Below are 15,668 nucleotides of genomic sequence, written 5' to 3' on the forward strand. Positions count from 1 at the left end.
CATCAGGGTCTTCTCCAAAGAGATCTCTCTTCGCATTAGGTGACCAAAGTATCTGAGCTTGAGCTTCATTATCGATCCTTCCAATGAGCAATCAGGGTTGATTTCCTTTAAGATTGACTGGTTTGACCTCCTAGCAGTCCAGGGGACTCTCAAGAGTCTTCTCCAGCACCACAGTTCAAAGGCATCAATTCTTCGGCGCTCAGCCTTCTTTATGGTCCAGCTCTCACAGCCATACATTACTACTGGAAAAACCATAGCTTTGACTATGCGGATCTTTGTTGGCAAGGTGACGTCTCTGCTTTTTAATATGCTATCTAGGCTTGCCATGGCTTTCCTCCCAAGGAGCAAGCGACTTTTAATTTCATGGCTGCAGTCTCCGTCTGCGGTGATCTTGGAGCCCAAATAAATGAAGTCTGTTACTGCTTCCATTTCTACCCCTTCTATTTGCCAGGAATTGATGGGTCCAGATGCCATGATCTTAGTTTTTTTAATGTTGAGTTTCAAGCCAGCTTTCGCACTCTCCTCTTTCACCCTCATCAAGAGGCTCTTTAGTTCTTCTTCACTTTCTGCCATTAGGGTGGTATCGTCCGCATATCTGAGGTTGTTGATGATTCTCCCTGCAATCTTAATTCCGGCTTGTGATTCTTCCAGCCTGGCATTTCTCATGATGTACTCTGCATATAGGTTAAATAAGCAGGGTGACAGGATACAGCCTTGTCGTACACCTTTCCCTATTTTGAACCAATCGGTTGTTCCGTGACCGGTTCTAACTGTTGCTTCTTGGCCCGCATACAGATTTCTCAGGAGACAGGTAAGTGGTCTGGTACTCCCATCTCTTTAAGAATTTGCCACAGTTTGTTGTGATCCACACAATCAAAGGCTTTTGCATAGTCAATGAAGCAGAAGTAGATATTTTTCTGGAACTCTCGTGCTTTCTCCATGATCCAGCGAATGTTGGCGATTTGATCTCTAGTTCCTCTGCCTCTTCGAAACCCAGCTTGTACATCCGGTAGTTCTCGGTTCATGTATTGCTGAAGCCTAGCTTGTAGGATTTTGAGCATAACCTTGCTAGCATGTGAAATGAGTGCAATTGTGCGATAGTTTGAGCATTCTCTGGCGTTGCCCTTCTTTGGAATTGGAACATAAACTGACCTTTTCCAATCCCGTGGCCACTGTTGCGTTTTCCAAACTTGCTGGCATATTGAGTGCAGCACTTTAACACCATCATCTTTTAGTATTTTAAATAACTCAGCTGGAATACTGTCATCTCCACTAGCTTTGTTGTTAGCAATGCTTCCTAAGGCCCACTTGACTTCACTCTCTAGGATGTCTGGCTCAAGGTCAGCGATCACACCAGCGTGGACATCAGGGACATTAAGATCTTTCTTGTATAGTTCTTCTGTGTATTCTTGCCACCTCTTCTTAATCTCTTCTGCTTCTGTTAGGTCCCTGCCTTTTTTGTCCTTTATCATGCCCATCTTTGCACTAAACGTTCCTTTGATATCTCCAATTTTCTTGAAGAGATCTCTAGTCTTCCCCATTCTATTGTTTTCCTCAATTTCTTTGCACTGTTCATTTAAGAAGGCCTTCTTATCTCTCCTTGCTATTCTCTGGAAATCTGCATTCAGTTGCTTATATCTTTCCCTTTCACCCTTGCTTTTCACATTCCTTCTTTCCACAGCTATTTGTAAAGCCTCATCAGACAGCCATTTTGCTTTCTTGCATTTCTTTTCCTTGGGATGGTTTTAGTTGCTGCCTCCTGTACAATGTTACGGACCTCCGTCCATAGTTCTTCAGGCACTCTGTCTACCAAATCTAACCCTCTAAATCTATTCATCACCTTCACTGTGTACTCACAAGGAATATGATCTAAGTCATACCTGAGTGGTCTAGTGATTTTCCCTACATTCTTCAATTTAAGCCTAAATTTTGCAGTAAGAAGCTCATGATCTGAGCCACAGTCAGCTCCTGGTCTTGTTTTTGCTGTCTGTATAGAGCTTCTCCATCTTTGGCTGCAAAGTATGTAATCAATCTGGTTTCGGTATTGACCATCTGGTGATGTCCATGTGTAGAGTCGTCTCTTGTGTTGTTGGAAAAGAGTGTTTGCTATGACTAGCTTGTTCTCTTGACAGAACTCTATTAGCCTTTGCCCTGCTTCATTTTGTACTCCAAGGCCAAACTTGCCTGTTATTCCAATTACTCCTTGACTTCCTACTTTAGCATTCCAATCCCCTATGATGAAAAGGACATCTTTTTGGTGCTAGTTCTAGAAGATGTTGTAGGTCTTCATAGAAGCGGTCAACCTCAACTTCTTCAGCATCAGTGGTTGGGGCATAGACTTGGATGACTGTGATGTTGAATGGTTTGCCTTGGATACGCACTGAGATCATTCTGTCGTTTTTGAGGTTGTACCCCATTACTGCCTTTCCGACTCTCTTATTGACTATGAGTGCAACTCCATTTCTTCTAAGGGTTTCTTGCCCACAGTAGTAGATATAATGGTCACCCGAATTAAATTCACCCATTCCCGTCCATTTCAGTTCACTGATTCCCAAGATGTCAATGTTCAGTCTTGTCATCTCATGTTTGACCACATCCAGCTTGCCTTGGTTCATAGATCTTACATTCCAGGTACCTATACAATATTGTTCTTTACAGCATCGGACCTTCTTTTCGCTTCCAGATACATCCACAGCTGAACGTCCTTTCGGCTTTGGCCCAGCCACTTCACTCTTTCTGGAGCTACTTGGAATTGCCCTCCGCTCTTCCCCAGTAGCATATTGGACACCTTCCGACCTGAGGGGCTCATCTTCCGGTGTCATATCTTTTAGCCTTTTAACATTGTCCATGGGGTTTTCTTGGCAAGGATACTGGAGTGGGTTGCCATTTCCTTCTCCAGTGGACCACATTTTGTCAGAACTCTCTGTCATGACCTGTCCGTCTTGGGTGGCCCTGCACGGTATAGCTCATGGCTTCACTGAGTTACGCAAGCCCCTTCGCCACGACAAGGCAGTGATCCATGAAGGGGAATAGTAAAATCTAATACAACCTAAATGTAAAGAAAGAAAAGAAAATAGAAAGAAGAAAAAAAAATGAAGAAAAAAAAAAAAGAGAACAGAGAAAAGTAAGACTATAATAAAGAAAGAGAAAATAAATATATAAAGAAGTGACTTCCAACCTTCATCACAAGTATAGACAAATTTAGTGACTTTTCACCCGCTCTAAGGTTACAAACGTTTATCTCTTCATCCCATATCCCATCTCTTATCTATAAACAAATCTATGAAACATCATCTTTTCAGTTCTGGTGTTAGCAGAAAGTCCATGAAGGGTTGCCAGAAGTAACATCATATTTTAACTTTGATCAAATAAACCAACTTTATATTCCTTCCTTTTACTTCTAGCAGTCTTAATCTTTAGTTCATTCAAATATCATCATATAATTTGATTTCTCTTCATTTCTTCTTTGTCCATCACACAGAGTTCTTCAAGGCTTTAACCAGCCTCTTTTGTAAATTCAATAGGAAAAAATTATCCAGGTCACTCTCTTGGTTTGTCATTTCTATTTCCCTTTTAAATTTTAAAATCTCAGCCGGTTTCTTTTGTAGATCCAATGAAGCATCCTTTTCTAAGCCATTCTCTTGACTTGTCACTGTAAATCTACTTTCAATACTGTCTCTATCTTGTCAGATAAAATTTGTTCTACATCTGCATTTCTGCTATAACATCTTTTGGACATAGTCTATCCATAGAAGCAGACATCATTACTGACATTGTTGATGTTGTGGCTACTATTTTCTGCTTCCATTCTTCAAAAGTCTCCTTCAGCATTTTTATTGTTATAATTTTTGCAATATTTACATCATGAAATTGCTATATTTGTTGTGTCTTGTAAAAACCAAAACAGAATCTATTTCCCATGAGAAGCTGTTTGTTCTTTATAATTAATTCCAAAATCTTATTGTAGAAATTTCAATATTCTATTTTTATCTGGACCTATAGTCCGTTTATAACTTTCTAAGATCAAAATCTTATTTAGCTTTTTGCTGTTTATTTCAGATTCTTTCAATTCTTAAGCTTAAGATTAAAATGTTCTTTCATTCAGGATTGAAGGTAGACTCACTTGGCATTTTCAGACTTGTCATTCTGAAGTAGCTTGGAAGTAATTAATGAACAATTTCCAAAAGTGATAAGTGAGATTTGCAAACAGTGTCCTTTAAAAGTCTCCACCGTGGTTCTGAGCAAGATGGCTAATCCTGTTGTCTCCCTGTGCTCAGACCTGCAGAAAACCACGGTCCTGCAGTATCCTTGTGTAAAGCAGCCATCCAGAACACATGTAGGCAATCTCCTGTCCTCTCCTTATTTGGAGAGATTCCAAGGAACTGGTCTACACACCAGTTCCTTGATCTTTGCCGCAGTTATCAGCTCCGCTTTCACAGAGCTCTCTTCAGTTTGCCATACCTCTCCGGGAAGACCCTTATCACCACTAGTATAAAATATTGCTATTCTACATTGGGCTACCTTTCAAAATTAAGTGGATGCTTCAATTGGTTTTCAATAGGTTTCAGAAACTCAAATATTGTTTTCTACAATTTTGACCTTAAATGATTGGACCCCTAGGTACTTGTAGGACTCCAGAACCAATCTGTCCAGTTTACTTGCTCAAAATAATGGAATGTTGAGGATATCCATCCCACAAGAGATGAGATTGGAGGGAGCAATGATGTTTTTCTATGGTGGCCCCAACTTCATGAAATAGTGTCCCACTAGAAGTTAGGCTGGCACCACTTCCAGCATTTTTCTGAAAAGCTATAAGGACAGAGATATGCCACAGAGCCCTTGGAAGCTGAATCTGCCTAACATGTAGTTGACAGCATCAGATGTGTATTATGATTGTGACTGTGTTTATTGTTTGTATCTTACTATGATTCTTGCTTGTTGAGTATGCTGATGTTTTTAATTGTTTCTGTTTTAAACGTTTTTTAAAAGATTCAACCTCTATGAGTCATAAGATGATTCTGGCAGTATGTAAGTGAAATCAATTAATCAATTAATTAACTTTTTAAAAAATTCAGCTGCACAGCAAAATTGGAAAGAGGACCAAAATCAACATATACAGTGCTTCATCTAATCACTCACAAAAAAATAAATCAGATAAGTTCCCATTATAATGTGAACTAAAACACATTTTTTCATATCCCCAACAGAGTGGGGTTGAATTTTCCCAACTCCATGCTTCATTCCTGTTGGCCAGGTGGTGAAAAGAGGCTCTCAAATCTCATAATATGATAGGGGAAGGGAAATCTGTGGTGAATTCTTGCAAACACTAGAGGCCACATGGATTATGCTGTCTTGCTGTAGGAGGCCCTCTTTTAGGGTATGATCTCATGGTGACCATATATAAAGCAAGGTAAGATGTGCTTCAGAGTTTCCATAATTCTAACTTCTCTCCAACTCTTCTATGTGGGAAATAATGGCACACAATTGCTGTTCAGACCATACACCAGAGATGCTGTGTAGCAATACTATCAACTGAGCTCTATCTGCTTTCAGTCAAACAGTTGTTGAGATTAAAGTTGAAGGCTGTTGTCTGTTTTTGACCCAAGAACAGATGTCTCTTCCTCCTTGTAGTTCAGAGCTGATTCCACCCCCACCAAAAGAAAGAAAGAAAGAAAGAAAGAAAGAAAGAAAGAAAGAAAGAAAGAAAGAAAGAAAGAATAATTTGTTTTCTAGCAAGCAGAAACCTTTAGTATTGTTATTGTTAATGTTACTTTTCCCCTCATTCATTTTACAGAGGTTAAACTTCAATCTGCCAAGACATCGGAAGGCTAGAGATATCTACCAGAGATGCAACTGCCCAGCAGGTAGGAATCACAAGTGGTGGTGGTGATGGTGATGATGATGATGATGACGGACAGATATAACCCAGGAGCATCTTTTGAGACCTCAGAGCACTCTTCTCCATCCTGGCTGTCAAGTTGTTAGACTGCAATTCTTATTATTCCTAGCCAGCATATCAGGAGAAAGGATGAGGCTGTTGAGCCTATTTAATTTAATCTTGTTTTGATTATCTGACTGTAAACCATATTGAATACAATCATAGAATATCCCAGATGTGCAGGACAATTATGAGGGATTATTGTCAAAGGCTCCCCCTGTACATATTTATGGAATTACATTAGGGGATTTGGTAATTGTCAATACTGTACAATTGTCCTTACATTTCTGTCTAACACAAAATTTAAAACATCTTTGATGGTAGCCTTTCAAGACTTTCAAGAGCAGTGAGTATCAATAAGACTCAACATAATTTCTATATATTAGTAGATACATATTTTGTATGTATGAGGTCCTTAAAAGGATGTATATAAACATTAATTTACCCTTTAACATATGTGTAAATCCATATTGGTGTATCAGTGTGATGGCAATCCTAATTCAAACATGTATTTAATAATGTTGAGAAAATTATATGTTCGTTTGCTTACCTTACAACTTTTAGGATAGCATCTCCTTGGCAAAGTCCAATAATAGATAAAAACAGAGCAACAGCACAACATATATAAACTGAAAAAAATTAGAATTACATATCAAGTAGTCACCGGCAATATCAAACAGCAAAATAGAAATCAGCCAAGGTGGAAAAAAACCAAATACATTTTAGTGTTGAATCTCACAAATATGAGGCCTGATAAAACTCCTGGGAAAAGGCATTTCACTTACCTTTTCGATAATGACAGTGTGTCCTTTGTTATAGCTGTACTGGTACCTCCCTCCATCTTAAAAGCAGGGAAGTCTGCAGGGAGGGTCAAAAAAGTCAAGATGGCAGCTGTGACTGCACAGCTGAAGTCACACCCCTCTTTTACATGCATTGATAATCCCTATGGCTTTGGGCTTATGAAATTTCTTAAGATTCCAACCTGTCTTCCCCAGAGAAGCATTTAGGGAATGCTGTGGAAATAGTCTCAGCATATGGTTACTACTAGCATCAAAAATAAAAAATGCAGGATGAGGGGGTCTGTCATGGGTGTTTCTTGGCTCAGGCTAAATATTGTGGTTCAGCTTTGTGGACAATGCAATCATGGTTGCCTAAAGGGGTGCCCTGGAGAGTATCCAGGCAAGGCTTTGGGAGCAAGATGTCACCCCTCCCACCCTCCTTCTGGAAATGACCAGCTGATTCCATTCTTTGTAGAAACTTGGAGTTAGGAGAAAGACATGATTGGGGCACAGGTGGCTTGTGGGGTTAGGCACCTAGGAGTGAGGAGGCTAAAGAGGAACTTGTCCATGTGACTGATGCTGGACTCTGATATCTTTTGATTAAAAAACAGTGAGATGAAAGAAATGAAGCAAGAGGGAGGATTTAAAAAAAAAAAAAAAAAAGAACAAGAAGAAAACTATGCTGGGGCTCCCATTTTTCCAATTCAGGAGCTAAAGATCAAGCCCCTTGAACATCTTGAGTCTCTCCTGGACCTTTAACTGCTTTTTGCGACTACATATATTTAGATTATAAACTGCCTTGGAAATATATCCAAAGACAGGTATAAATAAGCTAAATGAAGAAGTTATCTGATTTTGCACATGAGGAGCATTTGGTATTGTGCAAAGAATTTGGGAGCTAAAAATGTAGAGTGATGAACCTTTTTTCCTCTTTCTCTTCCTGATAAACATGTTATTGATCCTAAGAAGGTAAGAAGCATCCGATTAATGCAGCACCAACGTCCGGCTTCTAGAATAGTCACCAGACACCAGCGGGAAGCCTTGTAAGCAGGACATGAGACTAATAATATCCTCCAGAACTGCTGATTTCCCCTATCCATTGGTATCTAGAGGGATACCACCTCTAATCTCTCTGAGCAAACAGTAAATGTAATTTTAAAACAATTCTAACAGAGCAAAGAGCTTGGAGTCAGATTAAGCTACAAATGGGAAATGAAGCCTCATATCTGGAAATAGAAGAAAATGCATCCCTAAAGTGAATATGATGTTGGCTATCCAACAATGAAAAGTAAGTCGCTTCACGGCAGTATTTCTCTTACATTTCTGGAAGTCTCAATGTAGATTGAGTCTTGTTTCCATCTTTGGCCCAGATTTTTGTTTTGTAGAAATAAAACTGACACTCTTCTGTTCTCGTGTGTATAGTTTCCTTTCATCCTGCATGCAGGATTGTATCCCCTTACTGGCAGCTTTGACATGCGAGCTAGATCCTTGCCAGGGACGCTGAACATCAAGGGGTTCCCAGAGAAGGACGTTGCACAAAGACATGGGAGTTCTGGAATACGCTGTGGTTTGAGAAGAGAGCCAACCAGGTTGGGGGAGGCGCATAATAATTCTCAGCTCTTAACTGCTTCCAACCTCTTGACTACACACTGAGCCAAGAAAGTAGAAGTAGCAGGAACATCGGGGGAAAGTGCTGAAATACTTGATTTCTAGGGAAATTAAAGCTGAGGGTAATGTGCCTCTTGGACTTCAAAAATGGATTTGAATTAATTGTTACAAATTAAGCTAAATTAACGTGTAAGAAATAGTCATAAAAACAAAGCAGTGATATGCAGGATTCCATGGAAAGAGATGCTAAAGGAAAAAAAGGGCTTAAGATGGGTGAAATTTCTGAAATGGAAGACAATAAAAGCACATATTAAAAACAATTCTAATTTAAAAAATGGAGGATAGTCAAAAAAGCTTATCCAGCATGCTTGGTGAATATCAGAAAACAAATAATTGTACACATGGGAAATTACTAAGGATAAGTACCTATAGGTACCCCTACCGTACTATAAAACTTGAACAGCTAGAAAAAATTGGGCTGGGAATGAGTTAAGAGTAACATTAGAAGAGGGCAGAAAAATGGTTAGCAAGATATGTTCATGTTGTAGTTAGAAGGGCATGAAAAAGGGTGTCATCAGCAGATTCTTATCAAACTGGAGTGAGGTAACAAGTGGGATACTCCAAGGTCAGTCAGTTAGTCAGTCAGTCAGCCCTGGATCCTATATTCATCATTTTTTAAAAATTAATAACTTTGATGAAGAGGTGGAGGGAATACTTGCTAAGTATGAAGATGAAGCAAAGTTTATTGGGCTCTCTAATATCGAAGAAAATAGAAATGATCTTGATAAGGTTAGAGAAATGCACTAAAAATAACAGAATGAAACTTAACAGAAGTAAATGCAAGAAACAAATGAGAAGTAAAGAATGGGCTAACATTATTTATGAAAAAGACTTAGAAACAGTAGTTGATTGCAAACTGAATATGAGAATGTAGATTGACTGCAAAAAAGGTTAATGTAATTTTAAGCTGCATCAACATAACTAAAGCTTCCAAATCATGGACATTTTTATGGACCCTTGATCTGAATGAATAAATTGATGATACCTTAACTAAGGAATAAGTGGTGGCATTTGTAGATAAATGGTTTATTATGCTTTTTTTTTTGACACTGCCGTATTATTTTCAAAGAGAGGTCCCTGTTTGCAAGATTCCCATCTCAGTTTGTAATGGTTATGTGGGAATGACCTTGGGAGACAGGAGGAAAAGCCACAGCCTAGACAACTGTCATGCAAAAGGTATCTCAGCCCACAGAAGGAAAAGGGGCATCGGAAAGGTCTCAGAAGGGACCCGCCCTAGTTTTCTAGAAAGTAAAAGTAAAAGAGAGGAGAGGGGCTTTCAGACTTACAAGATTCTATTACTATAATAAAGGTACTGTTAGTACTCATGGTTTGTGCTTCTTGTGTGGACTACCTTGAAGAGCTGACACAGTTCAATGGAATGGGTATAGCCATGTTCTAGAATTGGAATTAGCAGAGGCTTAGTTGACTTTGAATAATTTAAATCTGCTTCTTCAGAGTGATTATTAAATGAGGAAAAGACCATGGAAACCATTTCACCCTTGATTTCCCCCCACCCTCCTATCCCTCCGATGCCTGAGATATTTATAGTGCCAATGCTATGTCCTCAAGCTTCCATAATCTGGTGCCATCTTTATAAGTCTGGACTATCACTCCCAGAATGTCCAGCCTTTGGTCATGCAGGCTAGAATTCTAAGAGTTGCACTCCCAACACATATGGAAGACACCAAGTTGTGGGAAGGCTACCCAAGATGAACTCTTGAACATAGAAAGCATGGTCCTCACAGGCTGCCCTGAAGGTTTCTCACTATTAGAAGAGCCAACGTTTTGTTTTGGAGACAAATAAGCTGACCTTATCTTCCAAGTTGAAAATAAATGCTTATCATAAATTATGTTGCACCCTATGTTCCATAGTTTTTCAAGAGTTTCAGACTCCGGCTATTGTACAGAAAGGCGGAAAGCACACCAGCTCAACTTTGTAGACTTTTTGAAAGCAGGATATGAATGTTTTGGGAGAAGCAGGAAAATATCATTTCTACCTAGGAATTGTATGTGGTCTAAAGGGCCAGAGATACTGTTTGTACTTATCTGAGAAAAGTGGAGCAGGAAAGAGCATGCGTAAGTATGTGAATATGGTGGGTGGTGGCTCTCACTTATCTCATCACTATAGATAAGAATATACAGGCCAGGAATAAAAACAGATTGTTTTCTGTGTTATTTATAGACATGATCAGGAAATCTATGTTTCCTTAAACCAGGGAAGTTGACACTACTAATCTGTCTTGCTGGTGGAGAGGTACAGCCACCCACTGGGAGCAGAATTTTCTGTAGGGTCACTGAATGTTTAAAGGTCATTGTAAGTCTGAACAGGAAATCTCTGTGCTGAGACCATGATAATCACCCATGGTGGTCTTGGTTGTTGCTGCTGCCAAGCATCTTTGGCCACAGTTGATGTTATTGTGTGAACCATGTCAGATCCTGTAGTTCACTCAGCTTCAGAAGATACAGGGCTCCCACATGTTGTGTGACATGCTGACCTCATTTCCAAAATGATATTTATCAGGTTACGTTTCCTCCCACATTTGGAAAAGTGGAAGATCATGCCTGCATGCATGCATGCATGAAAGCACCCTATTTAATGCAAAGTCCCGAGGCTTCTTAAAGACTGACACATTTATTGGGTAGTAACTCGTATGGGCTGGAGCCCACTTTATCTGCTGAAGATGTGATGTATCTATTTTTGGACTCCATGGAGCTTATGCAACTAAAAGTTCATGACTATATCATATTTGTTTTTCTTAAAAAAACACTGAGTGCTAAATATACCAAAGGAAAAGCAGGAATGGAATACAAACATGCCCTAATTTTGTATTAAGTAAGCACTGCAATATTAACAAATCCTTAGTCTTCATGACTCATTTATGAGAAAAGCCATCTGACATGTTCTGGAGAACGTAGTGGGAGAAATAAAGACGCAGCCAGCATAAAACTGACTATAGACATGTTCTGCTATTTGTGTCTTCATGTGGAAGGGATGTATTTTTTTATATGAAAAATTTGGTTGGTGTACAGAATATTTTTAAACTTAACATAAGATTTGCTGGATGAAATTCTGCTCAGGCTCAGAATGAGACAAGAGGGGAGGTTAGAATTGTTTCCTCTAGTGATGTAGTGCCAAAAAGTAATTGTCCCCACTATTTGCATTAGGAGGGAAGTCTCCATTAATGCAATTATAGTTATCTTCTGAGATAAGTTGCTAATTTTTGTAGGACTAAAGCATGGGAGTAAAAGTGTTAACCATTTCCCATGCAGCAGTTTTAGTAGTTCACCTTTCAACCCCATCCCACAGTTACTACAGAAGATTTTTCCAATGTTGTAAACTGCCAGGACTCATATTTGTTGAATCTGGTGCTATATAAATGCAAATAAATCTCCCCACATTGCCAAGTCCAGCTGAACCCTGGAGATTTCCCCTTCCCCAATGTATATGTGCCCATGACATGCTTGTAAGTGTGTGTGTATCCTGTGCAGAGCTTCAGGTTCAGAGGGGGAAGGTGCTCTGGAGCATCCATGGACATGCATGTAGCTCCTATTAGCCACTGCTTAAACCACATGCGTCTTTCCCAAGTAATGTGGAATCCATAGCACAACCCTAATGAGTGAGTGTGTCCATGTGTGTGTGTGTGTGTGTGTGTACATACATTCACACACCCCCCCACACACACATACACGTCTGCTGGATGCTACATTCCAAAAAAGGTCAAGGCCAGGATACTGATTAAAATTAATTGCCTATAAAATATGATATCCCATTTTAAAAATTAAAATTTAAAAATACTTCACTTGCAAAGACCAACCATTCTTTTTCACGCAGACACGTATACACCCAGGCACATCCCCCTCCTCTTACTAGTAGACACAGGAAAAGGAAAACAAACAAACAAACAAAAAATACAGAATGGAGATAGGATAAGATGAAAGGATAGTTGCACTGAAAGAGAAAGAGGGGATAAACTGAACAGATATGAGGCAAGGAGAAGGATGAACTGAATAGGGGAAGGAAAAACAGGGAGAGAAAGCCTGTTTAGATGTTACCAGGCACTTCTGCAAAGTCGTGATGGTAATTGTGGACACGTAATCAAGACCCCACCCTTTTTTTACATGTGCTGCCCGTCAGTGGTCACTGTCTCAACATGCGCCCACACAAGAAGAGCTACAGCTCAGAAGACAACAGACCCTTCCAAGCAAACTCCGGAAAGGCATCTCTGCTTCTCAACCACCATTGATACATTTGCCTATTTCTCAGCATGGCCTATTCTTCTTAGCAAATGTAAGGCAACCTCTCCTCCCCACAGTTCAGTCCATAACCTATGCCTATCTGTCAGGTAAATGTCCTGTGTTGAAGGGACTCCTGCAGTTTCAGACTATGCACTTCATATATCACGTCCTTTCATCTTGTGGTTTGAATAAAACCTGATGCCAGATATTCTTATAGTGAAATGAAGATCTCCCCTAAATCAAAGGCAAGAAAAGCAACATTTGAACCTTTCTAAAACATCACTTTCAGCAAAAAGTGGAGTGGATAGATGGAAAGAAAAAGAAGGACGAGAGCCTATTTTTTTCCCACCCTTTTAATTATTTTACTTAAAGAACTTTTTAAGGACTTTTAATTCCTCTGGACTTTCCTGGCAAAGTGGATTCCAAATGGAACAAAAGAGGAAAACTATGACACAATATATGTGGAACTGTAGCTTCGCCAGCCAATTTTTAGAAATAAGAATATTATGGCAACTCTGAAAAGCTAAAGGTGAGGGAAACTCTGAACAGCCTATACAAATATCTATGTATTAATTTAACAAAATTCTAGTATTTCCTTACCAAAGAGAAGTAGGAAAATGTCAGCCTAAATTCTATCAATTTAGAATTTCATCAACTTGCTTGTGTATTTGATTTGTTGAAATGAGTGCTCTGTTTTGGTCTGATGGCTGAAGAATCAGGCAGGGGCTCCAGATAAGTCTCATTGCCTGACTGAGGTCACTCAAATGATGCAGACCATCACCCATTTAGCTTTCACACATTTACAGCTGCATACCTTGGCAAGAAAGGTTTTCTCAGGAGCATTCCCATGGTGATCAGATCACACCAGATTTAATGACAACCAGACAAGGCTTATGCTTTCTGAATCCAGTGTATGCTGAGTAAGCCCAACTACAGTATATGATTGATGTTTATGTGCAGTGCAGTATATCATCTTGGATAAAATTTATCTGTACGATTGCTAAGATTGCTATAGCAACTTTAGCAATCTTAGCAATCATGTAGATAGATTTTCACCGGGATGATCCGTCCTCAGCCTGATCCTTCAGGTCTTCCAATGGTGCATCCATCAACACTATAATTGAGTCTGTCCTTTTTTTCTCTTTCCTTTTCTTTTTCCCAGCGTTATGGACTTCTCCAGAGAACTAAGTCTTTGTGTAAGGTGTCCAAAATATGATAATTTAAGCCTCGTCATTTCTAACCTGAATGAGAACTCTGGATTGATTTTTTTGATCGATCCATTTCTTTCTTGGCTATCCATGGTATTCTCCAACACCAAAGTTCAAAAGCATTAACATTCTTTCTATCCTGCTTCTTCAAAGTCCAACTTTCACTTCCATAGAGTGTCATAGAGAAAATAATTTCTGGCATGATTCTGATCTTTGTAGGGCTAGATACATCATGGCATTTCCAATGCTTTCATTGCTACCCTACCAAGTGCTAGTCTGCAGCATATTTCTTGGCTGCTGGTTCCTTTAAAGTTGATAGTCAATCTTAAAAAGCAGAAGCTATCCACTACTTCAATATCTTCAGTATCTAAGACTGCTTGCTGTACCTATTGTCATTAATTTGGTGTTCTTTGTATTTAACCTTATCTCATTTTTTCACTGTGCTCTTTGACTTTCATTACTGGAGCTTCCAGACCATTTGCATTTTCAGGTTTCAGAGCAGAGGTATTAGCATACTGCTGACTACTGGCATTTCTTCCATTTTAAAACCACATTCACCTTCTTCTCGTCTAGCTTCTCTCAATAGATATTCAGCATGTATGTTGGATAAATAAAGGGAGAGTATACAGCCTTGTCTCACTTCTTTGCTGACCTGCAGGCACTCTGTTTTACTATGCTCCCTGTGTATACAGTTTCTTGACCTGTATATAGGTTTCACATGAGGACAAGGAGATGTTCTCAGATTCCCATTTTCTTAAGCACATTCTACAACTTGACGTGGTTGACACAGTCAAAGGCCTTTCTATAATCAATGAAGCACATATTGACTTCTTTTTAATATTCTTTGGCTTTCTCAATTATCTGGCATCCATCAGCAATAATATCTCTTGTTCTTTGGTCTTTTCTAAAACCACCTTGAACATCTGGCATCTCTCTGTACATGTAAGGTTCTAATTTCCTAAGCATTATTTTATTTACAAGCATGTGAAATTAAGGCCATTGTACAATAGTTTGCATACCCTGTTAAGTTCCCCTTCTTTGGTATTGGTATGTAAACTGATCTTTTCCAGTTTGTTGACCACTGAGCTTTTCTCCAGATCTGTTGGCATAGTTAGCCTTCCAACTTGGTAATGACCAGAGTGCTGATCTAACTCCATCTACTAGGACTAGAGGTTCCAGTAAGTAGGGAATATCTTCTAAGATATCTTGGATGTTGACATCCTTACTGCACAGAATTTCAGTATATTTTTTCCATCTTTGTTTGATCTTCCTTGAATCAATTACTGTCTGTCCATTGGCATCCTTTAACATACCAGTTCAAGGTTGGAACCTTCTTCTCAGTTCAGAGATCTTTTGAAAGACTTTCTTTGTTTTTCTATGTCCGTTTCCATCTTCACTATCTTTAAGATGTCATTGCGATACTGCTTGTTGTCTCTTCTAATAGCTTTCTGAAATTCTTTGTTAAGTTTCTTTGTAAGAACTTTGTCTTTCTTGGCTTTGGTTTCTTGAGTCTCCTCAGTGATTTCCACTTTGGGATCTTTCAGGGAACAAATTACGGTCATTATATTACATTAGATAATAAGGCATGGTTATGTGATGTCACTATACTACATAGCCAATAAGATATGTTCATGTGACAATGTTGCAGAGGGCAAGGAAACCCTATGAAATTGCAAGCAAGGGCTCTGGAAGCAGAGGTGTCCACAGGAGATGGTTAAAAAAAGTAAGTTGATGGCCACAAATGCAGAATCAAAGCCCTGCCCCCTTTTTTTTTACATGTGTCATGTGGGGCTTTAATCCTGCAGTCATGGCCACCATCATGAATATTTTTATTCCCCC

General features: G+C 39.2%; 1 long non-coding RNA gene across 1 annotated transcript in view; it reads left to right on the forward strand.

Moving 5' to 3' along the window:
- Positions 1-8,109, forward strand: part of LOC148215176 (uncharacterized) — a 29,917-nt gene extending 21,808 nt beyond the window's left edge. The window contains exons 2-3 of the long non-coding RNA XR_015796706.1: positions 5,795-5,864; positions 7,684-8,109. This is a non-coding gene — a long non-coding RNA (uncharacterized LOC148215176). The remainder of the gene's footprint in view (positions 1-5,794; positions 5,865-7,683) is intronic.
- The last annotated feature ends 7,559 nt before the right edge of the window (positions 8,110-15,668 follow it).

Source organism: Python bivittatus, unplaced genomic scaffold (genome assembly GCF_059951505.1).
Source record: "Python bivittatus isolate LINGU-HERP-01145 unplaced genomic scaffold, Pbiv_v1 ctg000400_np1212, whole genome shotgun sequence".
NCBI lineage: Eukaryota > Metazoa > Chordata > Lepidosauria > Squamata > Pythonidae > Python > Python bivittatus.